General features: G+C 39.8%; 1 pseudogene; it reads left to right on the top strand.

Annotated features, from left to right (window-relative positions):
* The first annotated feature begins 7,575 nt into the window (after positions 1 to 7,575).
* LOC137287818 (uncharacterized) lies at positions 7,576 to 16,014 on the top strand (annotated as a pseudogene).
* The last annotated feature ends 746 nt before the right edge of the window (positions 16,015 to 16,760 follow it).

Below are 16,760 nucleotides of genomic sequence, written 5' to 3'. Positions count from 1 at the left end.
ACGGAAGGATGAAGGACAACTGACACGGATCCGACATAGGACCATAAAGGCAAGTAAACATGAATCAACATCAGTCATTTGAAAACATTAAATTTCTCATTATGTTTTATCTCAGCGCCAGCACCTTCGACATTAAGAACCTGGAAGCAGAAATGGACCATGAAGTCCCCCAGTAGCAGTGACGACTGTCAGCAAGACACTCATTGGACAGAGGTGGACCAGGGAAGGATTCATGAAGGACCACTGAAACGAAGCTGACAGAGGACCATAAAGGTAAGTAAATAGCAATTAACATCAGTTATTTCAAACATTAAGCTACTCATTATCTTTTATTTCAGCACCAGCACCGTGGACATCAACATCCTGGGGTCTGAAATGGACCGTAATGTCCGCCAGAGACAGTGACGACTGCCAACAAGACACTCATTTGACAGAAGTGCACTAGGGAGGGAGGGATGAAGGACGACTGAAACGAAGCTGACAAAGGAACATGAAGGCAAGTAAATATCACTTAACATCAGTTATTTCATACATTAAACTTCTCATTATCTTTACTATCAGGACCGTGGAGATCATCATCCTGGGATCAGAAATGGACCGTGATGTCCCCCAGAGGCAGTGACGACTGCAAGCCAGACACTCACCTGACAGAGTTGGTCAAGGGATAGATTCATGAAGGACGACTGAAACGAATGCAACATAGGACCATAAAGGCAAGTAAACATCACTTTACATCAGTTATTTCAAACATTAAACTTCTCATTATCTTTACTATCAGGACCGTGGAGATCATCATCCTGGGGTCAGAAATGGACTGTGAAGTCCCCCAGAGGCAGTGACGACTGCAAGCAAGACACTAACCTTAGAAAAATGTACCAGGGAGGGATTCATGAAGGACGACTGAAACGAAGCCGACAGAGGAACATAAAGGTAAGTAAACATCAATTAACATCAAATGTTTCATACATTAAACTTTTGATCATCTTTACTATCAGGACCGTGGAGATCATCATCCTGGCATCAGAAATGGACCGTGATGTCCCCCAGAGGCAGTGACGACTACCAAAGAGACATTCAATGGACAGAAGTGGACCAGGGAGGGATTTGGGAAGGACAACTGAAACGAATCCGACAGAGGACCATAAAGGCAAGTAAATATGAATCAACATCAGTCATTTTAAAAGATTAAAGTTCTCATTATGTTTTATCTCAGCCCCAGCACCGTGGACATCAACATCCTGGAAGCAGAAATGAACCATGAAGTCCCCCAGAGGCAGTGACGACTGCCAAAGAGACACTGAATGGAGAGAAAGTGGACAGGGACGGATGGATGAAGGACAAATGACACGGATCCGACATAGGACCATAAAGGCAAGTAAATATGAATCAACATCAGTCATTTGAAAACATTAAACTTCTCATTATGTTTTATCTCAGCGCCAGCACCCTGGACATCAACAACCTGGAAGCAGAAATGGACCATGAAGTCCCCCAGTAGCAGTGACGACTCTCAGCAAGACACTCACCTGACAGAGTTGGTCAAGGGATAGATTCATGAAGGACGACTGAAAGGAATGCAACATAGGACCATAAAGGCAAGTAAACATCACTTAACATCAGTTATTTCAAACATTGAACTTCTCATTATCTTTACTATCAGGACCGTGGAGATCATCATCCTGGGGTCAGAAATGGACTGTGAAGTCCCCCAGAGTCAGTGACGACTGCCAACAAGACACTCATTTGACAGAAGTGCACTAGGGAGGGAGGGATGAAGGACGGCTGAAACGAAGCTGACAAAGGAACATGAAGGCAAGTAAATATCACTTAACATCAGTTATTTCATACATTAAACTTCTCATTATCTTTACTATCAGGACCGTGGAGATCATCATCCTGGCATCAGAAATGTCCCCCATCAGATGTCCCCCAGAGGCAGTGACGACTACCAAAGAGACATTCAATGGACAGAAGTGGACCAGGGAGGGATTTGTGAAGGACAACTGAAACGAATCCGACAGAGGACCATAAAGGCAAGTAAACATGAATCAACATCAGTCATTTTAAAAGATTAAAGTTCTCATTATGTTTTATCTCAGCCCCAGCACCGTGGACATCAACATCCTGGAAGCAGAAATGGACCATGAAGTCCCCCAGAGGCAGTGACGACTGCCAAAGAGACACTGAATGGACAGAAAGTGGACAGGGACGGAAGGATGATGGACAACTGACACGGATCCGACATAGGACCATAAAGGTAAGTAAATATGAATCAACATCAGTCATTTGAAAACATTAAATTTCTCATTATATTTTATCTCAGCGCCAGCACCTTGGACATTAAGAACCTGGAAGCAGAAATGGACCATGAAGTCCCCCAGTAGCAGTGACGACTGTCAGCAAGACACTCATTGGACAAAGGTGGACCAGGGAAGGATTCATGAAGGACCACTGAAACGAAGCTGACAGAGGACCATAAAGGCAAGTACACATCACTTTACATCAGTTATTTCAAACATTAAACTTCTCATTATCTTTACTATCAGGACCGTGGAGATCATCATCCTGGGGTCAGAAATGGACTGTGAAGTCCCCCAGAGGCAGTGACGACTGCAAGCAAGACACTAACCTTAGAAAAATGTACCAGGGAGGGATTCATGAAGGACGACTGAAACGAAGCCGACAGAGGAACATAAAGGTAAGTAAACATCAATTAACATCAAGTGTTTCATACATTAAACTTTTGATCATCTTTACTATCAGGACCGTGGAGATCATCATCTTGGAAGCAGAAATAGAAAGTGATGTCCCCCAGAGGCAGTGACGACTACCAAAGAGACACTGAATGGACAGAAGTGGACCAAGGAGGGATTTGGGAAGGACAACAGAAACGAATCCGACATAGGACCATAAAGGTAAGTAAATATGAATCAACATCAGTCATTTCAAAACATGAAAATTCTCATTATGTTTAATACCGTGGACATCAACATCCTGGAAGCAGAAATGGACCATGAAGTCCCCCAGTGGCAGTGACGACTATCAGCAAGACAATCATTGGACAGAGGTGGACCAGGGAAGGATCCATGAAGGACGACTGAAACGAAGCCGTCAGAGGACATAAAGGTAAGTAAATAGCAATTAACATCAGTTATTTCAAACATTAAGCTACTCATTATCTTTCATTTCAGCACCAGCACCGTGGACATCAACATCCTGGGGTCAGAAATGGACCGTGATGTCCCCGAGAGACAGTGACGACTGCCAACAAGACACTCATTTGACAGAAGTGCACTAGGGAGGGAGGGATGAAGGACGGCTGAAACGAAGCTGACAAAGGAACATGAAGGCAAGTAAATATCACTTAACATCAGTTATTTCATACATTAAACTTCTCATTATCTTTACTATCAGGACCGTGGAAATCATCATCCTGGCATCAGAAATGGACCGTGATGTCCCCCAGTAGCAGTGACGACTGTCAGCAAGACACTCATTGGACAGAAGAGGACCAGGTAAGGATTCATGAAGGACCACTGAAACGAAGCTGACAGAGGACCATAAAGGTAAGTAAATAGCAATTAACATCAGTTATTTCAAACATTAAGCTACTCATTATCTTTTATTTCAGCACCAGCACCAGCACTGTGGACATAAATATCCTGGGGTCTGAAATGGACCGCAATGTCCGCGAGAGACAGTGACGACTGCCAACAAGACACTCATTTGACAGAAGTGCACTAGGGAGGGAGGGATGAAGGACGACTGAAACGAAGCTGACAAAGGAACATAAAGGCAAGTAAATAGCAATTAACATCAGTTATTTCAAACATTAAGCTACTCATTATCTTTTATTTCAGCACCAGCACCGTGGACATCAACATCCTGGGGTCAGAAATGGACCGTGATGTCCCCCAGAGACAGTGACGACTGCCAACAAGACACTCATTTGACAGAAGTGCACTAGGGAGGGAGGGATGAAGGACGGCTGAAACGAAGCTGACAAAGGAACATAAAGGCAAGTAAATATCACTTAACATCAGTTATTTCATACATTAAACTTCTCATTATCTTTACTATCAGGACCGTGGAAATCATCATCCTGGCATCAGAAATGGACCGTGATGTCCCCCAGTAGCAGTGACGACTGTCAGCAAGACACTCATTGGACAGAAGTGGACCAGGTAAGGATTCATGAAGGACCACTGCAACGAAGCTGACAGAGGACCATAAAGGTAAGTAAATAGCAATTAACATCAGTTATTTCAAACATTAAGCTACTCATTATCTTTTATTTCAGCACCAGCACCAGCACCGTGGACATAAATATCCTGGGGTCTGAAATGGACCGCAATGTCCGCGAGAGACAGTGACGACTGCCAACAAGACACTCATTTGACAGAAGTGCACTAGGGAGGGAGGGATGAAGGACGGCTGAAACGAAGCTGACAAATGAACATAAAGGCAAGTAAATATCACTTAACATCAGTTATTTCATACATTAAACTTCTCATTTTCTTTACTATCAGGACCGTGGAGATCATCATCCTGGGGTCAGAAATGGACCGTGATGTCCCCCAGAGGCAGTGACGACTGCAAGCCAGACACTCACCTGACAGAATTGGTCAAGGGATAGATTCATGAAGGACGACTGAAACGAATGCAACATAGGACCATAAAGGCAAGTAAACATCACTTTACATCAGTTATTTCATACATAAAACTTCTCATTATCTTTACTATCAGGACCGTGGAGATCATCATCCTGGGTTCAGAAATGGACCGTGAAGTCCCCCAGAGGCAGTGACGACTGCAAGCAAGACACTAACCTGAGAGAAGTGGACCAGGGAAGGATTCATGAAGGACGACTGAAACGAAGCCGACAGAGGACCATAAAGGCTAGTAAATATCACTTAACATCAGTTATTTCATACATTAAACTTCTCATTATCTTTACTATCAGGAAAGTGGACATCATCAGCCTAGGTTCAGAAATGGACCGAGATGTCTCGCAGAGGCAGTGTCAGCTTGAAAGAAGATCCTCATTGGACAGAATTTGGACCAGGAAAGGATTCATAAAGAACGACTGAAACGAAGCCGACGGAGGACCATAAAGGTAAGTAAACATCAATTAACATCAGTTATTTCATACATTAAACTTCTCATTATCTTTACTATCAAGACCGTCTAGATCATCATCCTCGGTTCAGAAATGGACCGTGATGTCCCCCAGAGGCAGTGACGACTGCAAGCCAGACACTCACCTAACAGAATTGGTCAAGGGAGGGATTCATGAAGGACCACTGCAACGAAGCTGACAGAGGACCATAAAGGTTAGTAAATAGCAATTAACATCAGTTATTTCAAAACATTAAGCTACTCATTATCTTTTATTTCAGCACCAGCACCAGCACCGTGGACATAAATATCCTGGGGTCTGAAATGGACCGTAATGTCCGCCAGAGACAGTGACGACTGCCAACAAGACACTCATTTGACAGAAGTGCACTAGGGAGGGAGGGATGAAGGAAAGCTGAACCGAAGCTGACAAAGGAACATGAAGGCAAGTAAATATCACTTAACATCAGTTATTTCATACATTAAACTTCTCATTATCTTTACTATCAGGACCGTGGAGATCATCATCCTGGGATCAGAAATGGACCGTGATGTCCCCCAGAGGCAGTGACGACTGCAAGCCAGACACTCACCTGACAGAGTTGGTCAAGGGATAGATTCATGAAGGACGACTGAAACGAAGCCGACAGAGGAACATAAAGGCAAGTAAACATCAATTAACATCAAATGTTTCATACATTAAACTTTTGATCATCTTTACTATCAGGACCGTGGAGATCATCATCTTGGAAGCAGAAATAGAAAGTGATGTCCCCCAGAGGCAGTGACGACTGTCAAAGAGACACTGAATGGACAGAAGTGGACCAAGGAGGGATTTGGGAAGGACAACAGAAACGAATCCGACATAGGACCATAAAGGTAAGTAAATATGAATCAACATCAGTCATTTCAAAACATGAAAATTCTCATTATGTTTAATCTCAGCACCAGCACCGTGGACATCAACATCCTGGAAGCAGAAATGGACCATGAAGTCCCCCAGTGGCAGTGACGACTATCAGCAAGACAATCATTGGACAGAGGTGGACCAGGGAAGGATCCATGAAGGACGACTGAAACGAAGCCGTCAGAGGACATAAAGGTAAGTAAATAGCAATTAACATCAGTTATTTCAAACATTAAGCTACTCATTATCTTTTATTTCAGCACCAGCACCGTGGACATCAACATCCTGGGGTCAGAAATGGACCGTGATGTCCCCGAGAGACAGTGACGACTGCCAACAAGACACTCATTTGACAGAAGTGCACTAGGAAGGGAGGGATGAAGGACGGCTGAAACGAAGCTGACAAAGGAACATAAAGGCAAGTAAATATCACTTAACATCAGTTATTTCATACATTAAACTTCTCATTATCTTTACTATCAGGACCGTGGAAATCACCATCCTGGCATCAGAAATGGACCGTGATGTCCCCCAGTAGCAGTGACGACTGTCAGCAAGACACTCATTGGACAGAAGTGGACCAGGTAAGGATTCATGAAGGACCACTGCAACGAAGCTGACAGAGGACCATAAAGGTAAGTAAATAGCAATTAACATCAGTTATTTCAAACATTAAGCTACTCATTATCTTTTATTTCAGCACCAGCACCAGCACCGTGGACATAAATATCCTGGGGTCTGAAATGGACCGTAATGTCCGCGAGAGACAGTGACGACTGCTAACAAGACACTCATTTGACAGAAGTGCACTAGGGAGGGAGGGATGAAGGACGGCTGAACCGAAGCTGACAAAGGAACATAAAGGCAAGTAAATATCACTTAACATCAGTTATTTCATACATTAAACTTCTCATTATCTTTACTATCAGGAAAGTGGAGATCATCATCCTGGGGTCAGAAGTGGACCGAGATGTCTCGCAGAGGCAGTGACGACTTGAAAGAAGATCCTCATTGGACAGAATTTGGACCAGGAAAGGTTTCATGAAGAACGACTGAAACGAAGCCGACGGAGGACCATAAAGGCAAGTAAATATGACTTAACATCAGTTATTTCATACATTAAACTTCTCATTATCTTTACTATCAGGACCGTGGAGATCATCATCCTGGGATCAGAAATGGACCGTGATGTCCCCCAGAGGCAGTGACGACTGCAAGCCAGACACTCACCTAACAGAATTGGTCAAGGGAGGGATTCATGAAGGACAATTGAAACGAATGCAACATAGGACCATAAAGGCAAGTAAATATCACTTAAGGATGTTCGCTGGTCACGTTTTGAACTTCTGCGCAGCTCAAACTGTCATAATCGGGTGATATTAACGACAACTATAATAAATAATTTTAACTAAAATATTATCCCGACTGAGTATTTCCTTGTAATTATGGACGTTTAATACCCCTCGAAATATAATAATCACTCATCTAACGCTTATTTTACGACTGCCGCAAAACAAATGTTTCTGTTCCGGTAGCGTTGTTTGTAAACAATGGCACGATTGAAACACGGCTTCAAATCCAAGAAGCAAAAGCATCGCCTTGAACAAATTTCCAAGCGTCAGAAAGACAGGTGGAGTGCGAGAGAAACATTTTCATCCGTGAAAGTAGATCACGACTATTGTGCAAGTACTTTGAAACCTGACATTAATTTCTGTCACACGGAGGAAACCGTACGTTGTCACAGTTTTGATTTATGGAGAGAGGGGAGGCGTGTCGTGGAGTTGGGTGTACTCGCTGATGGTCTGTCAGCCTGCAAAATGTGTACATTACCCCTTGTCCTGAACAACTGCGTAGAAATAACATCGCAGGGATTGGGTTCAACACTGAAGATAATTTGCTCTGCGTGTCAGGCTACAAACCTCATCAGCACCGGGAAGAAACAGAACCGGGTTTTCGACATGAACAAGAAACTTGCTGCAGGTATGACCTATGACCTACAATGACGTTAATGAAAAATACTATTGTGAAATTGCTATAAATGTTTTTATATCACGATTTCTGATTACTGTTTATAAAAAAGAGTGTTCAAATATAAACCAAAATGTCAAAACATGGTCAGACGGCATCAATATTTAGAACAGCTGATCCCAACAATTTTACTCATAATGATAAATTTATTTTCTGACAAATGGAAATTTGAAACTTAATCCACTAAAGATCATTACCATGTTAAAATATCACACATGACACGGATGCAGTGAACCTGATACGATTTTTTTGTGTTTACATAATGATGATCAATTAACTTTGATGAAATATTTTATGATTAAAATTTAAGAGCCTACCAGCAAACACTGGAGTGGTTCAGTGTATATTTTCCACTTATATATTGGAGTGTACCCCTCAAATAATATATTTCTCCTCTCTCTTTCACCTTACATTACATTACATCTGTCCTTTTCAGCCATGTTGCATACAGGCGTAGGGGAGTCTGATATCAACAATTTGCTTGCAGCCCTAAACATACCAACTGTCAGTCACTTTATGCTAGATCAAAGGCAAAAAGAGACAGGGGCTGCGATGTAAATTGTTGCTAAGGAATCCATGAAAGATTCTGTCAAAGAAGAAATCATCTTCAGGTTCTTATTCTTTCACATTTATGATTAACGTTTTAGTCATGAAATAAGTATGTTTTAAGTACCACACTGAGCATTTCCTCCTCAAATTGTTCAGTAAATGAGTGCTATACTGTTGAGATAGTAGTACAATATACAAAAATTTCATTGAGACTTGCAGAGTGCAAGTAAATATTGCGTATGCAAAATTTCAGTGTATGAATGGGGGTGGGATGCTGAAAGTGCACATCTATTTCACAGAATTTAGTAATAATTGGGAAGCCTTTTATGAAACTGTGACATCATGACATTGTGTTTTCCTTTCTTCAGTTCTCCTGGCAGCAGAAGAATCTCTGTGAGTGTAGATGCAGGATGGCAGAAGCGGGGCAGTGGAAAATGCTATGACAGTCTGTCTGGTAATTCATTGTGTGAACTTATAGTCCCTTGTTTATACTTATACATAATAGAAGATGATTAGTTACATCTTTCTGAATAATGACATGAATATATCAATATATTTTTCTTGAAAATGATAAGCGGTGCCTTCTCTGGAATCATTGCAGATTTTGTTGAAAGAGGTTTTGAGATCTGGGTATTGATGTGTTTTCAGTTAGTAAGAGTTGAGTACTTCCAAAGTTAACAGCATAATTAAAGATAAGTAACCATTCCCACATTATCCTTTATGGCTTTGATTTATTACACTCTTAATTACATAAGTGATACATCCTTGTTCTACTTTCGCCTTCATAACAGTATGTTGACTATCACAAGAAATGTTAAAGTGCTATTGTTGCTTTTGTGTTTTTCTCAGATAGTACCAAGATACTAGAGATAAAATTGTTTCTATAAATATAGCATGTTCAACCAGAAAAGTGGAATAAATAAACATTTGTCTGTTTCAGGACACTGCTCAATGATCGGTAACAAAACTGGCAAAGTTCTCGGATATTCCATCCGCTCAAAGAGTTGTCGAATGTGTTATGAAGCATTTAAAGCCAATAGGACACCCACAGAGCATGACTGCAAAAAGAACTGGGATGGCTCAAGTAAAGGTATGGAACCTGACATGGTATCTGAGATGGTAGTTAAAGCTAAGGAAGAGGATGTACATGTGACCTCAATCATTGGAGATGATGATGCTACAAGCATAGCCAGATTAAGGGCAAATATAGACAAGGACATTGTTAAACAGTCTGACAAGAATCATGTGAGGAAAGGGTTAGGTAACAAATTGTATCAGCTGCAGAAAAAACACAAGACACTCAGCACTAAAGTAATCAAGTATCTACAAAAATGTTTCAACTACATGATCAGTCAAAACAGAGGAAACCAAGATGGAATAAGCAGAGGATTAACTGCACTACCATGTCATCCATTTGGTGATCACAGTAAGTGTGATGACACTTGGTGCAGATTTTTGAAGTCGTCAAGCTCAAACTACAAGTTTATGGTAAAGCTCTGTCATATTTGAGTTTAAAAGCCGACCTAAAAGCTATGTTTGACAACTATGCTATACATAAAGTGAGACTTGCTAGTCTTGGAAGCACACAAGCCAATGAAAGTTTTAACAAGACCGTGTCTAGCAAGGCACCAAAATCTAGACATTACTCTGGCTCCTCAAGTCTTCACTTCAGGGTCGCTGCTTCCGTTGCACAAAAGAATGTGGGTCACAGCTACATTATGGCTGTAAGAAATATATGTTCTGTTTCATGGTTCAATTTCAGTTTAGTTGAAACCATTTAGATGTTGAATTTTAGATGTTGAATCTCTATTGTTCTTGTTCTACAGTTCCATCTCAGTTTTGTTAAAATTGAGAAGTTGAATTTGAAATATATCCTGTACTACAGTTCCAGTTCTGTTGATTTGATATTCATAGGAAGGGGGTTGCGATTATACCTGTAAGAAGTAGAGCTGATTGCATTTGAATTGAAAAGTTGTTAACAACATACTTAATGGTAACATCGATGATGAGTTCCATCTTAAGTTACTTTCAGAACAAGTGTATATAGATGACATCTTCTTTAATACTAGAACACAATGTTTCGATACAGGCTCTTTTAAGTTGTATTGTTTTCAAGTTCTATTTGACTTCCAACTTCTAAATATGCCACACAAACAAGTTAAATTACTTTGTTCTGTTTTATGCTACTTTATCCTGGTCTCAGATATGCATTAGTACATATGAAAAATCGCTATTATTCCTAAGTGCACTGAAAAGAATTTGTACGTTGATCAGCTGTATGATATGTAGCACTGTAAGTGCCTTGAAATTATAAAGAAAGGTTCCTGTCCATTTATTCATATATGATAACCCTCATCTTCAGGTTAACAGTACTCTTGGACTGTCACCTGGGACCTATACCAGACGGCATTTCACACTGAAAGATCTTCAGCATCGCAAGCGAAAAGCTATTGCATCAACTATTAAAGCTAAACAGCGAAGATTACATCTCAAGGCTATGAGGTATAATAGCTTTTTTAACTTTGTATACTTGTAGATGATTATACATATTATATTCTTCCATTGTACAGAAGGATACAAGCACTTTGCTATCTCACTCTCATGCCCCTAATGAGAAACGGAGTCCACAAATTTGTAACTAACCTGCTCCATGAACTATTGACAAAGATAATAGTTGTTGATAAATTTGTTTCAGAAGTCAGAAACGGATAGTTCGAGAGGTCAGAGAAGGTACGACATACTATCCCATGGTTGATATGTCTGGGGACACTGACACTGATGACCTTGTCGGTATTCCCCCACCACTTCCTGTACCTGTCCAGAAACATCTTGAGCTCAGCAACACCACAGAGATATTCTTCGATCTTGAAGCTACTGGCTTAGGTATGTAAAACAATAGTGAAATACAAATAGAGATTTAATATCCAGCATTACTCTTTAATGTCCCAAAATACACCTATGCAATGACATCTTTGTCGCACCAAGTCATTTTTCTTTTTATTACTAATACGTAACCTGCAACATTATAGTGCTGATAGAAAATTACCAGTATTTTCTATATAAATGTCTCCTTATGTCTTGCTTTATTATCTTACAGCGAGAACATCGCATGTGACACAGATAGCTGCAGTTCGGGGTGAAGAGCAATTCAACCAATACATTTTACCCAAGGTACAGATCACTCCAGTAGCTGCTCAGGTCACAGGCATACATTTAGAGGGGACAAGGATGTTTCACCATGGCAAAGAAGTTTATCCTGTACCTTTAAAGACAGCTGTTGGAAACCTGATTTCCTTTCTTAGCAAAAGTGAAGGCAATGTTTTGATTGGGCACAATATTAAGTTATATGATTGTCCATTATTTTGTAATGCTTTACTTGCCAGTGATTATGCACTACAATTTTCAAAACATGTGCATGGTTTTCTAGATACACTTCAGCTGTTCAAGTTGTCAAATCCTGGACTTAAATCATACTCTCAGGCTGCGTTGTTTAAAAATATTGTGGGAAGTGATTATGTTGCACATGATGCCTTGACATATGCCTTGGCACTGCAAACGTTGTATTCAGCTTGTCATGCTTCTCTTGAAGCAAAGATCCTGTCTACTTTTTGTCTGAAGTACTGTACAGACTCCTTGACTCGATCTAAATCTATTCAAGCTAATCTTCCAAGCCTTCAGCACCTAGTGTGTGAAAAGGTTTTGTCGGAAAACATGGCCAGAAAGATAGCATCTAGTGGCCTTTGCTTTGACCACTTGAAAGTGGTGTACAAGAGACAGGGATATGTTGGATTATCTAATGTGTTTGCTGAGAAGTACCATAACAAATGCAGAGTAACAAGCTCTCAGAAGATTGTACAGTCTCTTTCTCACTACTTTTGCAAAGGTACAATTTGAGCAAAGTTAGTTGTTGCAAGCTCACTTGTATTCTTTAGTTCAGTGCTTTACACTGTCAACTTACATTATCAAAAGGAAATTTTTATCCCCTGTCATGTTTTCATCGTTGTTTAATCTTTAGATTGTCTTAATGTTTTTCAAACATTTTGAATACAATGTGGTTAATTTCGAAAAGGTACTCAAATAAATACCCATACTGTTTTTCCTAAAGGAGCCATCAATGATGTCACTATTCCTATATACTATTTGAACTGCAGTACCATTTGTTTGAGGGTGATATGCAGACTTCACTTGTGCAACAAGTTCATGTGGAATTCCATGTGTAGCAAACACATGATGTAGAATATCAGTCATCTTTTTTTGTCATCCTAGATTTTATTAGGTACACTTCAAGCCACTTGAGTCTGCCTCCACAAGGAAGAGATACTTTCTACTCATGTACTCTGCAAAGTCCAGGTGTAATGTTTTTCATGGTATGGATGGAAATGTCCATTTGCTCAGTGGTGCACTGACTAGCATATTTCTAGTGATAATACAACTTGTACAAGACATAACAATGCTTTTTTATGATCCGTGCATAGTACTAATTCATTACAAAGAATGCCTGCAACTGTGTGTTGTTCTTTGGTTCAGGTGCATTGAGGATATCAATCATCTCACAATTGTCATATACATGAATCAAATTCAGCTTGAGTTTAGTGGGAAAAGGAGGGTATTAGTGTTTTTCCGTCCATCATTCAGCCCATACAAACAAATTGGAATTTGTTAGAAACCAACAACTAGAGTCTTTTCAAACTAGCTACCTAGGTTCATGATTGAATGACCCCAGTCAGGTTTCACCCATTCCAGATTACAAGTATTCTTTGACGTTTTATTCAAGTCAAGGAGATATAGAGGATATGCAATTGCTTATTATATGCTTTGTTGATGGAAGATGAGGTATGATAAATCCACAATTGGTCCACTTTAGCAATTTCTGATTGTCACTTAGCAACATCTGATAATGTCGCATTGATTGTAATATCATTATTCAGATTACATCATCCTTTTTTGTCATATGTTCAGTGTTATGACAAAAGTGATATCTCACATGATCATCATCCAAAACTGTGTTCCACACAAGATATCGCTTGTGAGAGATCAGATATCTCCTAGGAGACAGTAGATTTTGTACAATGCCCTGACAATGCCATGACGTCATGATGTTGATGACCTCACAATGCTATGACATTTTTCACTGCTCTGCTATGATCTAATCTAATCATATATTCGTTGATAAAGGTAAAAAGGCAAGCCTTGTATATTTGCTACTTTATCTACTCGTGTTGATATACAATGTATTTGATATCAGTAACACTAGGGTGAGAATCTCTTTGTAGTGGTTAGCATTTTCCTCAGTCTTTAACTGTTCAGCATGTAGTAAATCTCAAGAATAATCCGCTGGATTCATTTCCAAACTTGACACCAAACTCCATCTAGAGAATGTGCAGGGTCAAGTTGATTTTGATGACCTTGATATTTTTCAAAATGACAGTGACACTTTGAAGATTTCAACAAACCTTCACTATCAATCCTCTTTAATTTTGAATTAATGACCTGATTATTCCATTTGGCTTGAATTTACGAATTATCATGTTTTTAGCTGATGTTATTGTTTATTGTAAAGTATATGTTTGGCTTCAATACAACCTCAATATTTTGTGATATCCACAAAATCTCAGGTTTTTATGTAACGATGTGAAAATCATGTTGAAATATCTGATTAGCTTTTCTTACTTATTTCATATCTTTTTACCTTCATGAATTGTGATATGGCTCCTGATTACTCAATTATGTTGATATTTATTTACCTGGACTTATTTATATAATTTCCTTCATTTACAATATAGAGAACTGTTACATCAAGTGATTGTGATGATAAAATTTTATATCCAAAATGTTATGTATGACTCAAAATCAAATGTACATCTATGTAAGATATGAAATAAAAAAGAAACAACAACAATGATAAGCATGTAAGATATTGCAATGGTCAGATTGTGTTTGTGTTTTGTTATTTCAAATTAATATAATTAAATTATCAACATAGTCAAGAACGATACAACCATTTCAGTCAATGGTGAATAATGCCCAGTGTGTCAAATTTCTTAACTCTTCACATTTTTTGTTTCAAATATTATTTCAGTGAGGTAAAATGTTAACATGAATGTACTTAAACTAAGATATTTTAATTGACAATGAAGTGACATATTCAATTATTAGAAGAAAAGCTATTTAAGCATCATATATCCTCCATTTTATCATACAATGTACATAGAAATGGTGCATATGTATGTAATATGATGTTACACATTGTGTCATTGCGGAAAAATACCCACAGTGACCTGTATTGTTTTATAGTTTTTTTTGTAGCAAAACATGTTGTTATTAACATATCTCAATTTAGAAAAAAAGTTAAATACTAGAATTTATGAAAATGATGGATTATGTAAAAAGTTTGCTGATTTTCCTATTGACTCCCATGTTAAAAGTCTTGGCTGACCAAGGAATCTTTGAGAGTCCATATCTCAAGAAAATCCACAGTGACCCCTGCTTTTCTGGGCTGTTTTCGCAAAGACAAATGTAATACATGAAAAATATACCAGTTACAAAAAAAGTTAAATATTATTTATATTACCAGCGAACATCCTTAACATCAGTTATTTCATACATTAAACTTCTCATTATCTTTAGTATCAGGACCGTGGAGATCATCATCCTGGCATCAGATATGGACCGTGATGTCCCCCAGAGGCAGTGACGACTGTCAAAGAGACACTCAATGGACAGAAGCGGACCAAGGAGGGATTTGTGAAGGACAACTGAAACGAATCCGACAGAGGACCATAAAGGTAAGTAAATATCAATTAACATCAGTCATTTCAAACATCAAACTTCTCATTATCTTTTATCTCAGCACCAGCATTGTGGACATCAACATCCTGGGTCCAGAAATGGACCGTGAAGTCGCCCAGAGGCAGTGACGACTTCAAGCAAGACACTGATTTTCACAAAAGTGTAACAGGGAAGGATTGATGAAGGACGACTGAAACGAAGCTGACAAAGGAACATGAAGGCAAGTAAATATCAATATACATCAGCTACTTTATACATTAAACTTCTCATTATTTTTACTCTCAGGACCGTGGAGATCATCATCTTGGGGTCAGAAATGGACCGTGATGTCCCCCAGAGGCAGTGAGAACTGCCAAGTAATCGCTCATTTGACAGAAGTGAACCAATGAGGGATTTGTGAAGGACAACTGACACGAATCCGACATAGGACTATAAAGGTAAGTAAATAAGTAAGTTAAAAATTTAACATCAGTCATTTTAAACTCCTCATTATCTTTAATCTCAGCACCGTGGACATCAACATCCTGGGTGCAAAAATGGACTGTGATGTCCCTCAGAGGCAGTGCCGACTGCCAAGTAATGGACAGAAGTGGACCAAGGATAGATTTGTGAAGGACGACTGAAACGAATCCGACATAGGACCATAAAGGTAAGTAAATATAAATTAACATCAGTTGTTTCATACATTAAACTTCTCATTATCTTTACTCTCAGGACCGTGGAGATCATCATCCTAGGGGTAGAAATGGACCGTGACGTTCTCTAGAGGCAGTGACGACTGCCAAGGAGACGCTCCATGGACAGAAGTGGACCAGGGAGGGAGGGATGAAGGATGACTGACACGATGCCGAGAGAGGTCCATAAAGGGAAGTAAATCAATTAACACCAATGATTTCAAACACTAAACTTGTGATTAACCGGGCACATTTTGGATTTGGTTTTGCTGCCTCCACACCCGCTTCTACTCGGACTTCAGTCCACTGCTTCTCCGAAAGACCGATGGGATGATTTCATGGCTAATGGTGGTTCTACGGTGTCTCCGCTTTGTGCGTAGCTCCCCGCCGATGGTACGGTGGAGTAGGTTCGGTGCTAAGACCTGATTGTCCAGTCATTATGGTTGTTGTGGCAACAGACACGCTAGTTAGGGTTGGTACACTCTGTGCCCTCAGTCTTTCTCAGCATTCCCCAGTGGGCCCAATGCTGGCTGCACTTGACTGACAGTTTCGGCGGTTAGGTAGATAGGGACCCCTCATGCATACCCTGCATGATGCTGTCATAGGGAAGGCATGACTTAAAGCTTATCCACCATTAATTCCTTCAGTAGGTAGTTCCCAGACAGAGCAAGTCCCATATGGTCACTTTGGGGGCA

Source organism: Haliotis asinina, chromosome 6, assembly GCF_037392515.1.
Source record: "Haliotis asinina isolate JCU_RB_2024 chromosome 6, JCU_Hal_asi_v2, whole genome shotgun sequence".
Lineage (NCBI taxonomy): Eukaryota > Metazoa > Mollusca > Gastropoda > Lepetellida > Haliotidae > Haliotis > Haliotis asinina.
Note: the sequence above shows the minus strand (reverse complement) of the source record. Positions and strands in the feature narration are given on the sequence as shown.